Source organism: Schistocerca serialis, chromosome 6, assembly GCF_023864345.2.
Source record: "Schistocerca serialis cubense isolate TAMUIC-IGC-003099 chromosome 6, iqSchSeri2.2, whole genome shotgun sequence".
Taxonomy (NCBI): domain Eukaryota; kingdom Metazoa; phylum Arthropoda; class Insecta; order Orthoptera; family Acrididae; genus Schistocerca; species Schistocerca serialis.
The window spans coordinates 695388417-695402804 of NC_064643.1; positions in this window are offsets into that span (position 1 = coordinate 695388417).

Consider the following 14388-nt stretch of genomic DNA (forward strand, 5'->3'; position numbering starts at 1 on the left):
GAATGGAAAAACTGGTAGAAGCCGACCTTGAGGAAGATGAGTTTGAATTCCGTAGAAATGTTGGAACATGCGAGGCAATACTGACCCTACGACTTATCTTAGAATGTAGATTAAGGAAAGGCAAACCTACGTTTCTAGCATTTGTAGACTTAGAGAAATCTTTTGACAATGTTGACTGGAATACTCCTTTTCAAATTCTGAAGGTGGCAGGGGTAAAATACAGGGAGCGAAAGGCCATTTACAATTTGTACAGGAACCAGATGGCAGTTATAAGAGTCGACGGGCACGAAAAGAAAGCAGTGGTTGGGAAGGGAGTGAGTCAGGGTTGTAGCCCCTCCCCGATGTTATTCAATCTGTATATTGAGCAAGTAGTAAAGGAAACAAAAGAAAAGTTAAGGTAGGTATTAAAGTACATGGAGAAGAAATAAAAACGTTGAGGTTCGCCGATGACATTGTAATTCAAGACAAGAAGAAGGGATCGGTTGATAGGGCATATTCTGAGGCATCAAGGGATCACCAATTTAGTATTGGAGGGTAGCACGGACGGTAAAAATCGTAGAGGGAGACCAAGAGATGAATACACTAAGCAGATTAAGAAGGATGTAGGTTACAGTAGTTACTCGGAGATAAAGAAGCTTGCACAGGATAGAGTATCGTGGAGGACTGCATCAAATCAGTCTCTGTACTGAAGACCACAACAAGAACATACCATCCTACACACGTTTGTTTCTAAAAAGTTACTTTCGTTTACTTTAATCTCTCCGTCGTTGTTGATTCCATTGCAGAGCCACTCAGCCACAATGATTTTCCTCTGTGAAAGCATACAGATTTTCTCAGATTCCACTTTATTATTCATACAGCGTACACGACCTGTTTCGGAATTCTCATTCCATCGATAGATGTACCAAGGTAGCGAACCATATCTGTATCGATTCAATTAATTAAGTCCATGCATGGATAGCCGCTAACCGCTGGTATTCTGCGATAGCCATATACCACTGAGGTACAATCACGTGAGATTATGCGGAAACTTCATTACTCTACAACACGTATGAAACCTACTCTGATCGTGCAACGCACCGACCAAATGTGAGGTCCATCAACAGGTGGAAGTACACAGGCGCGAACATTTTGCTTATGTATCATGGATGTACCAGGTCCGCGAATTGACCAATGTGTGGTTCCCGTTCCCGCCTGCTGCAGTAACTAGGACAATTTGCCAGCATTCGAATCGGAATCAGCAAGCCCACCGCCACTTCCCGTTAAACTGCGGCGTCAGCAGGGAGGAGCCCTATACCTTCCGGGCATAAACACGCCCATGGTACCGGCTATCAGCGACCGTAAAACCGACAGCGTGTATGACTCTTCCACTGCGCGGCCACGTAATGCCGCCGCTACGACCTCTGGAGCGTCAAGAGTCCTGGGCTGGTCCTCCTACATCAATACAGAAGGCTACGCAGGCCACAAGCGGCGTGTGAGGAGGAAGTGGCGGAGCTACCGCGATCCAGCCAACCGTCGTCTGCCTACATCGTTAGAGTACCAGTTACGAAGTCACGTCATCCATGACGATGAAAGTGGAAGGCATGAGACAATTGTTGTTAGGCGGGTGGCTCATTTGAGTGTGATTAGGCTAGCGACAAAGTTTACTGTTTCCGATAGCCTTGTATTTGCCTACATCAGACGTTCAGGGAACAATAAATCTCCGCGTCCCGACATAATGGAGTTCCTTATCTTCCTCCGCACTCAAATACATCGCCACCATCTTTAACGAACGTCTTCCCTTAAACAACTTCCGACAGCACGGAAAATTGCTCAGGTTTTAACCGTACCTAAATCTAATACAGTGTATCCAGAGAAGGAGCCCCTGATTCCACAATCAGGTATCTATAAAACTAAGATCGACAGACTAGTGCAGCAGAAGGAATGTTTATTGTGAAAGCTGTAAGAATTTTATATACGAGTGTTGCCCAGAAGGTAATTCACCGCAATTTTTTCTTCAATAGTTCTTTATAGAACATAATGAGAATTCCACACAAGAAAGAATGGTATTTAGCTACACACACCCTATTTTTCCACATAATCTCCATCCGGTTCTACGACCTCCCTCCAGCGCAAATCCGCGCGGTCAAAGGCCCCTTGTCACGGTTCAAGCAGCTCTCCCCCCCCCCTCCCCTTCCCCCGTCGGAGGTTCGAGTCCTCGCTCGGGCATGGGTGTGTGTGTTGTCCTTGGCGTAAGTTATTTTAAGTTAGATTAAGTCGTGTGTAAGCTTAGGGACCGATGACCTCAGCAGTTTGGTCCCATAGGACCTTACCCCAAATTTCCAATTTACAGCGCAAAACAAGGGCATGTATGTCCTGTCGGTACAAATCCTGGTCGTGGTGGTGGAGCCAGTGTTTCACTGTGTGAACGTCCTTTGCCGATTGACAGATGCTGCGGCTACTGCCCACTGCCGAGTCGTAACGCGTCTGCCCTCGCGAATGACATCAGCTCGTTGCAAAATGTCAGGTGTGACAGCCGTGGATGGTCTCTCCGACCGCTGCAAATCGTGGAGCTCCGCCGAACCGCCTTTTGATGACCTCACCCTCGGTGCCCAGCGACCAACTTTATTTCTGTCGACAGCAGATGCTCCATAGACTTTGCACAAGCGTTTGTGAATATTGTAACCTCCCCACAAAAATTTACAAGACAGAAATATTATTTATGGAATGCCAATGGACATTGCGCTAAGTGTAACCTCTCCACTGAAATTTTAAAGACAGAAATAATAAATGAATAGGAGCCAAACGTAACCTCCCTGCAATTAAATTTAATGATAATAAAAGTGAGAATCGCAATCTGACTCAAGTATAAGTTCTTCATAAAAAATTAAGGTCCATTCAGTGATAAGAAAATCTCAGTGATAATAATGATTCAATTAAACCGAAATATCGGTCTTTGGCCCTGTGCAAAAATCAAAATTAAATTCTTACCTCATTGCAACACCTAGTCAAATTTCTGCTCTTGTTGTTGCGCACTGCTTGGAGGAACTGCATTGCAAATAATAATATTCCCTTTTTTTTTTTTTTTTTGGAATCTAATTGAAAACTGAAACTTTTGTTTAGGGGAAGTGGAACGAAATAGTTACTTCAATTAAATGAAAATTTTATGTAAAATTGCTTTTGAAATCAAAGTTATTATTGGGGGCACTTGTTGAAAATTAGTTACAATAATTAAACTTTACATTATCCGATGATTATCTTAATTAACAGTATACCTCATTCAGCATCTTGACCAGTGTTGTCGCCAGACCACATCACGCAATCCCACTGGACTGCTACCACTGACCGACCGCTCCGCATGACGACTACTAGCGTACTGCACGCGACGACTACTGACAGAGTACTGCTCTCAACTAGACAGAGCTACAGCCTCGCAACGACTGACCGACAGAGACTGAGAACCGCTCGCAACACTCGCGCGGCAAGCGCATACTCTCTGGTCACAGATGCTACAATGCCTCGCCATCGCTGCTATGTTACATACGTGTTTCAATATTCTCCACAGTTTCTTTATCTGCAGGGAGAAATTCAGTGACGGCACGTTGCTTGTAACGTACATCACCTACAGACGCCGTTTTGAAAGTCTTGCAGCTACGCTATGTGTCGGAAGTGACGGAAACCTGGCGCGCTCACTCAGGAGACTTCAAATAATACATACGTAACGTTAAGCATTCGTGTCATTGTTTTCGGCTGAGAAAAAAAAATTCCGTGGATTAATTTTTGGAAAAACCTTGTAGATATTGTGCAGAAGTTTCGAAATAGTTCGAAAAGCTGGTAACAGGTGGTTCTGTACGCTGTGCAGCTAGTACGGTTTCGGCATGCACGATTAAACTCGTCTTCTCCAAGCAGTTGTTGCAATCGCATTACAGTCTTTTAGAAATGTCCACTACTCGCAGTACGGAGGTGGCGCAAACGAACAGCGAAATTTGTCATCACGTTTTGCAGGGTCTCGATGGAAATGGATTCAGATGCCACATAGATCGCCGATGGGATGGATTCGGTAGACAGTGTCTTTCAATGTGCCCCGCAAAAAGTAGTCAATAGGAGTCATATCGGGAGTATACGGAGACCAATGCATCCCTGCGCCAGTAAGTTTGCACTAATCCAACGCAGTGACTCTATTTCCACTCATCGCGAAAGTGCAACACTTGCTCGGTGTGGTATGGTCTGGCCCCATCTTGCATGAACTTCTTGGTGCTTGGTCGGTCACCCAAGGCTAGCTGTGCAGCGACAGACTGTTCCAAAATTGTAACCTAATGTTGACCAGCGATCGTTTCTCGCTTGATAAAAGAGCCAATAATGCCTCTGCTGCACAATGCGACAATAGTAACTTAGGAAAACTACAGTGGTTTCACTTCACACAAACTAGTATTCCCGAAACTCCAAAATCACTAGTTTTGTTTATTCACGACTACGTTCAGGTAGAAATGTCAACCAGATGCAACCAACATCAAATCCTTCATTATCAGTCATTGTAAGTATCTCCTTCGCAAAGTAACCCTGTGCTGCACACCTTGTTATGGTGACTTTGGATTTTGAAAGGAAACATTTGTGGGCTCTGTCTCACTCACTACGTTCTGCTTGCTGTAACGCTCCAAACCAGTTTCTGCTACAATTATTGCAATGGATTTCCTTCTATTTTACTGAATGATTTCAGAAACCGTGGTTGCATTTTCAGCAGTACTACAATTCGCCTGGGGACGACATTAGTATTGGGGCAAAGAGAATTCGGCGCCACTCTGCATTGATGCCAGCTGTATCCAAGATGGCGGCGATGACGTCATCCAAGGTGGCAGTGTGTAGACTTGGCAACAGCGTATAACGTCATCCAAGATGCCAGCCATGACGACATCCAAGATGCCAGCAGTGACGTCAACTGATGATGCAAGTGCCGTTATCCAAGATGTGGGGAAAGTGCCATGCACCCCTGCCATGCCCCCCTGGTGGGAAGTTTGAATTTGGGAAGGAAGATAGGTCAATTGGGCTACCTCTACTAATGTAAGATAATGGTGGGAAAGAAAGTGCCATGCACCCCTGCCATGCCCCCCTGGCGGGAAGTTTGAATTTTGAAAGGAAGATAGGTCAATTGGACTACCTCTACTAATGTAAGATAATGGTGGGAAAGAAAGGGCAGTTGGGCTACCCCCACTACCCTAAGTCAACCGACTGCCACCTCTCCCTAGGGATTGGTGCAAAGTTTGAATTTTGGCAGTAATAAAAGGTCACTAGGGCTATCTCTACTAACCTAAGAAAATGGCAGGAAAGAAAGGACACTTGGGCTATGACCACTAACCTAAGTCACCTGACCACCACCTCATCCTAGGAAATGGCAGGGACAGGACTCGACCTGTGCTGGACATAAGTCTTTATTTTGCATGCACTACTTAGTTAAACAATTATAGGCACTACCAACTTCCAGTGTAGTCGCCATGAGGACTGGAATCCAACTGGTCTAGTACACAGTATCGCCACCAGAGGGCGCAGTCATCTGTTTCGTGATGTAACCCAAGATGGCGATCTGGGGTGGGGGACAATGGCAGGAAAAGGACTATGACTCTGCTGGGCATAAGTCTTTATTTTGCAGGCAGTGTCTCCACCATGAGATCTAGAGTCCAATTGACCTAGTACACACTACTGCCACTGGAGGGTGCTGTCATCCCTCCTGTGACATAACCCAAGATAGCTGTCTGGAGAGGAAAATGACTCAGCCTGCGCTATGCTGCTGGAAAGAGTAAGGAAGAAGTGTACTTTATTTATTTTGGAACAATTTATTTAGGAACTGATTAGAGATAGTATATTTATCACACTGACACAGAACACTCGCCCTCATGTGCTTGGTGTCACATCACACAGCTTACAGACCTGTAAACTACTCCCAAATAATGCACTACAGACATGCAAACAACTCCTAAATTACCAAAATAATTTCAGTATACAGCACACAGACCGGCAAACAACTCCTTAATAATGCACACACAGACTTGCAAACTCCAGCTAAATAATGCAGTACACTTATGTGCAGACACAAAATCAACTCATAAGCTAACCAAATAACCATAGCATAGCCTACAGACCCACTAGCAAAATAATGCAACAGACACACAATCAACGTGCTCAAAGAACGTGCACTGTCCCCTGTCCACTGGACCGCACAGGACGCTACTGCGCACACTCCCAAAAGTCGAGATGCACCAGCAGCTGTCAAACCACATACAGCTGCCCAGAAGCATGAAGCAGTGGCATCTCTTTCATACTTGACACCCAAAAAATTCCTCTTGAAATACTTGATCATCTAGGTACCATTGCTGATACGAGGGGAGAGGAGCGAAGAGCTGTTTGCAAAGCGCAGACGCTCCAGGGGTGCGCACGTGAATTGACTCCATCTAAGAGACTCCCCAAACACGCTTCCTAATCATCAACTAACGAAATCATGCACTGCACATCTGTCCACAAAATAATGCAACAAACACCAAAACACCTAATACATACTCAAACCATAATGCATGTCTAATACTTACAGCGCTTAAACTGTTGGAAATAATCCATTGCACAAACACTCAGTACATGTAAAAAACGCTTCCGAACTATCATCAGCCACAACTATCACAGATCCCAAATGTGCCCAGTACGGCCAGCCACCACAAGCCAGTGAAGGGGCGCTGCCGATGGCATCTGAAAGTTCTTTGACTGTTGTACTGACATCACATTTCTGTCTATCTAAATAAACGCCAAGTCATCCTCTGGGCTGCCCTCATGTGTGTTCACAGCTGTTGGTGTGTGCACCCTCTCTCTCTACCTGTGGTCCAGCGAAGACCTAATTGCCGAGTGACTCGCCCCTGCAGACGCTGCAGAAATTGTTTCCAGAATAGCACAGGGAAAATTGTTCCTCGTGAACCTAACAGAACTTGCAAAGTGTGTCTAGCGTGCATGGCAAAATGTTTGTCCTGCTGTCAATATATGTCTCAGAAACGTTAAACGTTCACACCAGTAAAAACCCTGTGCACTCATGTGAAAACAACATTAATCATGAAAGCATACTTGTTGTTTGGAAAGAGATCACTGTCTAAGGACAGACAGGGGGAAATCAGAACAATTACACAAACAGAATTCGAAGCACTGTCATACAGAAGAGAGAAAAGTGCCAAATTTTCTGTATCCTACAGCTACACGTCTGGAGATGTTCTAAAGGCACAGTGGCAGATGAGTGACAGCATCCCCACTAAAGATGGATCATCTGCTTCATTTTGTCTTTGAACACTTCCTTTCTCAGAACCTTCCATATACACCTTACCTCCATTCTTGTGTGAATCAGTTTGTACACACTCCTACACCCTGGCACAAAGGATGTCTTGTGAATTAATAGAGCATTATGATTGTATTTTGCACAGATCACCATATTGCATACATAACGTCAAGTACAGAAAGACTCTTACTCTATTACACTGCTCTCCCACTGAGGTCAGGAGCTTGAATATTAGACTGCGAAAACGATCTCCAACAGTGTCGATGTAGTTTACAAACAATTTGTATCCTGCGCTGTACAAAATCATCCCTTTTACATCATTCATACATATACCATGAACATGGACAGCACCGTACATACCCTCACAGCACTAGATATTTCCCTGCGAGGTTTAGTGGTCATCCACTCCAGACGGGTGATTACAATGCCTTCAGTGCACCGAAGTCACTCTCAGAACTGTTCTATAAATAAGGACTCGCTCCCCCTCAGTACACACGCATTACTGTTTCTTGTCTGGACCTGCTTGCTTGCTTTTCTACATCCATCTCCAGAGAAGAACACAAGTATTTTCGCATGGTTTGCCATGATATTATACCATTTTCACGATACTTCTCGATATCAAGGACACAGCTGAAGCCTACCGATCGCTTGTGCAACATAAAGCCGAAGATATAGACAGGAAATTATTTCTCTACAAACTTGAAACGTTAGCGCTTATCCCATCCGCCAAGACATTTACGTGAGAACTCGAAACAAGTAGAGGAAATTGATATTTCTACTTGCGAATACCGATGTCCATGATGTAAGAGATTCCAAATCATCCCTATAATTTACAAAGTCAACTAATGCGTTTCTCATGTCTAGAGAATCTGCAAACATGTCTTTCACATGGTAGATGCACACTCCACAATCCATGGTCCCTTAACTAATTTGAAAAACATCGTGACACAAGTAGACTGCACTTAAAGTTATTGTCATGTTATTGGGGATGTAGTTCGACTACACCAATTTCTGCTGTTTCTTTTGCCAATGGGCTACCCGTGCTAGAGACAAACACTATTCTCAGAAATGTTGACCCATGAGACAGTCATTAACTGCTGGAATGAAAAACGCATTTTTTGAACCACTGACAGAGCGAAACAAAGTTACTCTTACAAACGTCAAAAGCTCCCTAGGCTCAGTTTTGAAAAAGTGAAAGCTGGTTGTTTATTGATTCACAGATTAGATAAGACAATAAATTTGAATTAGTGCTGACTGATAAGGACAAAAGAGCATGATAGTCACTTAAGAATGTTTCGAATAGTTTGAAAATTTCAAAGATTTGTGGATGATTTGACATGTTCCTATGATCAGCAGAAGTGTAATATGTCACTAAAAATCCCCATTTCTAAATCAAGCCTAGATTTCTTTCCTCAAAATTATGGTGATATGAGCGATGAACACGTTGAGCGGTTCCACCAGGATATATCAGTGATGGAGCAAACATGTAAAGGGAAATGGAGTTCCGCTATGCTAAATGATTATTGCTGGGTTGTGGAAAGGGATGTTCCTTCAACACAGTACCAGAGACAGGCCAAAAAATACGTTTCTAAGGTAACTGATTCTTTTTCATGCTTTCACGTTTCTCGTATTTCTTTTTTAGATACAAATATTAAATATTACTATCTCAAAAAAAGAGCTAAAATAAATTTAAACATTAACCGTAAAAACATACTGGAAACATATTTTCTTCGCCATAGCACTCAACTTGAGTAGAACAGTATTACCTACTACAGTCTAAGTTGTGATGTAGTGCACTACATTACATTTTATCTCTAAAAATTGGCTGGTACATTTCTCTGTTACCAACTGAGAGATCCACTAGAGTTGAAAGAAAGCAAAGCTACACCACTTCCGTTAGATTATGCCCGAAACACTGTACACTGTAAATAACAGTTCTGGTAAGCTACTGCTTCACTTAGTCTGAAAATAAACAATATATATCATAATTTGGAAATGATATAATAAAGACTATACCCGGGCCACTGAAACATGTCACATCAAGGTCACTCCCCAAGCGCCGTAGAGTTGGTAGTATAACTAACAAACAAGTGAGGAACGGGAGGCGCTGCGACTACCGAACCAATAACAGCTCCGAGCAAAAGCCGGTTCTGGCGTCGACGCTACCACTTTGCCAGCTTCCATGTAAACATTGTATGTTAATGCGCGCACGCCTGCTGTTGTGTTGTGTTACCGCCACGACTACAGTTTTTGTTAGCTACACAATGTCCCCAAAACGATGTTCACCAAGTGACAATACGTTGCGCCGTGGAGTGCCATTAAATAGTCAGGCTTTGGAATTGCTACGGAGGACGCGTGAGTTTTACGGGCAAGAAAAAGAATTTGTTGCTGTTCATAGGCATGCGTCGATTCCTGCCGATAAAGTTTTAGAGCGTACCTCGAAAACTCTAGGACTCAGTGAAAGAACAGTCATAAGGAAAGGGGTGCTACTTCAAGACTTACAAGACAGTGAAGTAAACACTGTGGAAGAAAGTCCCTGTGGAAGAAACAGTGTGTTTTTAAGTACTCCGGGCAAGAAAGGAAGCAGCCCCGTCCTATTACAGATATTGATTCTTTCCAATCCGATGCAATTCGTCGGCACATATACGGATACCATAAAAGGAAAGAATACCCCACAACAGCGAAGTTGCTAATTTCTTTAAAAGAAAGTGAACTGTTCTCAGGGGGGAAAACGTCACTTAAGATGATATTAAAAAGTATGGGCTTCCGTTTTAAAAAGTCAGATGGACGAAAACTGTTACTAGAAAAAGCTCATGTCGTTGCAGCTCGTACCATTTTCTTACACAAAATTGTAGGATAGGACATACACTCAGTCATATGGTTAGACGAAACCTGGGTCAACGCTGGAGAATCAGTTGAGAAATGTTGGACAGATGATACTCCGAATAGCAGCGGTCATCAGCCAACAGGAAAAGGATCACGATTAATTGTGGCCCATGCAGGATCTTCAAACGGCTTTTTCGATCGAAAAAAACCGGTGACTACCATGAGGATATGGACCACCCACGGTTTCTACAGTGGTTTAAAAATTTGTTGCTCCAGTTTAGTGTTCTGAGAGTTTTTGTGATGGACAATGCACCGTACCATTCCGTGATTCTAGGTAAAACTCCCACCACTAGTGACCGTCAAGAAACTATGGTTCAGTGGCTGCAGGCGAGAGACATTGCTGCGGACATGAGCATGACAAAACTGCTCTTATACTAGCTCGTGAAACAAAATAAGCCTGTGACGCCTAAATACGTTGTAGATGAAATTGCAAGTGAACAGAGTCACTTGGTAATTAGGCTACCACGTTATCACTGTCATTTTAATCCAATTGAATTGGTTTGGAGTGAAGTCAAGGCTTTCATTAGAAGTAACAACAAGACTTTTACTATAACAGAAGTGGAAAGACTGCTACGTGAAGATAGGCGCTACCTCGTGGAGGAAAAAAGTAGACCATGTTGCTAAACCGATAAGAGAAGCACAGACTATAGATGGCACTGTAAAGGAAAACGAACAGTTAATGGTTCAAATGGTGCAAATGGCTCTGAGCACTATGGGACTTAACTTATGAGGTCATCAGTCCCCTATAACTTAGAACTACTTAAACCTAACTAACCTGAGGACAGCGCACACATCCATGCCCGAGGCAGGATTCGAACCTGCGACCGTAGCGGTCGCACGGTTCCAGACTGTAGCGCCTAGAACCGCTCGGCCATCACGGCCGGCGAACAGTTAATGATCTCTTTTAATGATGGTGATAATGATGATGAAGACAACGGTTTTGGCGCCGATTCTGATGACAGTGAAGGAGAACTGGATGGAATTGCGCCATTGACATCGTAAATTGGCGAGTGAAAATGTATGTAGAATTAATTCTTTTTCTCTCTGCAATCGGGTAGGCTATGTATGTTTTGCTTTATTTCTTTCGACGAGTGTGGATAGCGTGTTATTTGGTACGCTTAGATTTACATTATTATTCGACGTTTTACATGCAGCTATTACTGTAACAATTGGGAACGACTTTTCATAGATATTGTCATTAACTTCAGGTTTTTTTTTTATTTCCCGGTTTAATTTACTACCAAACGCTTAGTCTCCGTCGTCGTTCTCTCCATTGTTAGAAAAACGTACTTTGTTGCACTTACGTACAAACGTTGATTGTAGCTTACATTTACAAAACGTACTTCGGAGTTGTGGGCTTGTGCGGTGGCAGCTATTGCAACCTCGCAATCGCAGTGTAGCCAACCACACGCGAGCTGTCAAGTGACATGTTTCACCGGACCGGGTATAATTACGTTTCATAACAAGCTAACTTCGAGATCACGCACAGAGAATCATGCAACGACGACTGGCCGTCGCACCGCTCCCCCTGCCGCTGTCCCCTTGTCGACCTCGGAGTCTCTGCTACTTATCGAGGTAGCTGTTCGATTGGTTTCACGAGGCTGAGCGCACCCCGCTCCGGTGCTCCAACCAAGCACTGTGTAAATTCATGTCTTACCTGCTAACAGTGTGCATAAAACGAAGTAATAAGATTACTCTCACGATGTTTCTCCTAAATTAACAATGACCCTTCCTTCATTCCTTGTTTTTAGTTTGACATTTCACTTATTCTATGGCCATCAGAAACAATTAGGTAGTTATAACGATAAGACTAACGGGAATGAAATGCCCACGTGCCTCTTGGATTTTCTGTGGAACAGGTTAGGAAAAAGAGAAAATAATAGATATTATTCTGCATCGTGGTACTTCCATTTATGCTCGTATCTGTGTTTCATTCTCTCTTTCTCTTTCTCGCTATCTTTATGTTCATCCACACACATCAAAAAACGTTTTGTTGCATCACCCCGGTTCGCAGAACTCCAGAAGATAGACGTTGACGTTAGCTATTGTATCACGGACACAGTCTCTTTGACTGTTCAGAAATGTCGTCGTGTAACAAGGGCCTCCCGTCGGGTAGACCGTTCACCGGTTGCAAACTTTCGTTCTGACTCCACTTGGGCGACTTGCGCGTCGATGGGGATGAAATGTGATGATTAGGATAACACAACATCCAGTCCTTGAGCGGAGAAAATCTCCGACTCAGTCGGGAATCGAACCCGGGCCCTTAGGATTGACAGTATGTCGCGCTGACCACTCAGCTACCTTGGGCGGACGACTGTTCAGAAAAGTCACTAAACCCGACCAAAGATGTAAAAACCCATGCATGAGCAGCTCCTATTAGACGGAGGGGTTCCGACAGGCGAACGGTTCCAGTCATTCCACTCGGAAGAAGGTACATGGCTCGCGTTGTTTGTAGTTCAACCATGCCTGGACTGTCAATATCGCGGTTCGATCGCGTCCATACTGTTACTTTGTGCCAGAATGGGCTCTCAACAAGGGAGGTGTCCAGGCGTCTCGGAGTGAACCAAAGCGTTGTTGTTCGGGCATGTAGGAGATACAGAGAGACAGGAACTGTCGATGACATGCCTCGCTCAGGCCGCCGAAGAGCTAAAACTGCAGTGGATGACCGCTACCTACGGATTATTGCTAGGAGAAACCCTGACAGCAACGCCACCACGTTGAATAATGCTTGTCGTGCAGCCACAGGACGTCGTGTTACGACTCAAACTCTGCGCAATAGGCTGCAAGATACACAACTTCACTCCCGACGTCCGTGGCGAGGTCCATCTTTGCAACCACGACACCATGCAGCGAGGTACAGATGGGCCCAACAACATGCCGAATGGACCGCTCAGGATTGGCATCACGTTCTCTTCACCGATGAGTGTCGCACATGCCTTCAAGCGGACAATCGTCGGAGACGTGTTTGAATGCAACCCGATCAGCCTGAACGCCTTAGAAACACTGTCCACCGAGTGCAGCAAGGTGGAGGTTCTCTACTGTTTTCGGGTGGCATTATGTGGGGCCGACGGTCGCCGCTAGTGGTCATGGAAGACGCCGCAACAGCTGTACTATAAGTGAATGCCATCCTCCGACCGATAGTACAACCATATCGGCAGCATATTGGTGAGGCATTCATTCGTCTTCATGGACGACAATTCGCGCCCCCATCGTGCACATCTTGTGAATGACTTCCTTCAGGATAACGACATCGCTCGACTAGAGCCGCCAGCATGTTCTCCAGACATAAACCCTATAGAACATCCCTGGGATAGATTGAAAAGGGCTGTTTATGGACGACGTGACCCACCAACTACTCTGAGGGATCTACGCCGATTCGCCGTTGAGGAGCGGGACAATCTGGACCTACAGTGCATTGATGAACTTGTGGATAGTATGCCACGACAAATACAGGCTAACATCAGTGCAAGAGGACGTGCTACTGGCTATTAGAGGTAACGGTGTGTACAGCAAACTGGACCACCACCTCTGAAGGTCTCGCTGTATGATGGTACTGCTTGCAATGTGTACTTTTCATGAGCAATAAAAAGGGCGGAAATGATGTTTATGTTGATCTCTATTCCAATTTTCTGTAGAGGTTCTGGAACTCTCGGAACCGAGGTGACGCAAAAAATTTTTTTGATGTGTGTATTTACGTTTCGGTAGCAGCATTACGGCATCACGTGGTTGACTACTTCCGACCGTTTCATAAAAGGTTGATCGTAGAGCAATGAGTTTCTCTAAAGAGAGTTATTGTTTCAGTTATCAACATTAAGCCTGGTTTGACCCAGTTGTTCACCCTATTTCTAACAAGTTATCTTTTTCAGTTCAACGTAACGACTGCATCCTACACTGTGTGTCTTACAAAGCGATACCTAGGGCTGCCGCTACCATTGTTTCTTCTCAACAACCCTGCAACCAAAGGTGTACTGTTTCGTTGCACTCTTTCCCGTCTCCTAGGAGTACTTGGTATACATCCAGTTTTTTACAATTGAAATAAAGCCTACTACAACCAGTCTGTTCTGGTAAGAGAGTGAATCGCATCGAACAGTTACATTAGCAACTGGCATAAACGCCTTTGTCCCCTAATAAACATATTTTCTGTTAAAATGTTGGCTCCACTTCCTATCAAATGTAAGCGTAACTGACATTCACAGAAGGCACACGCTCTAAATCATACT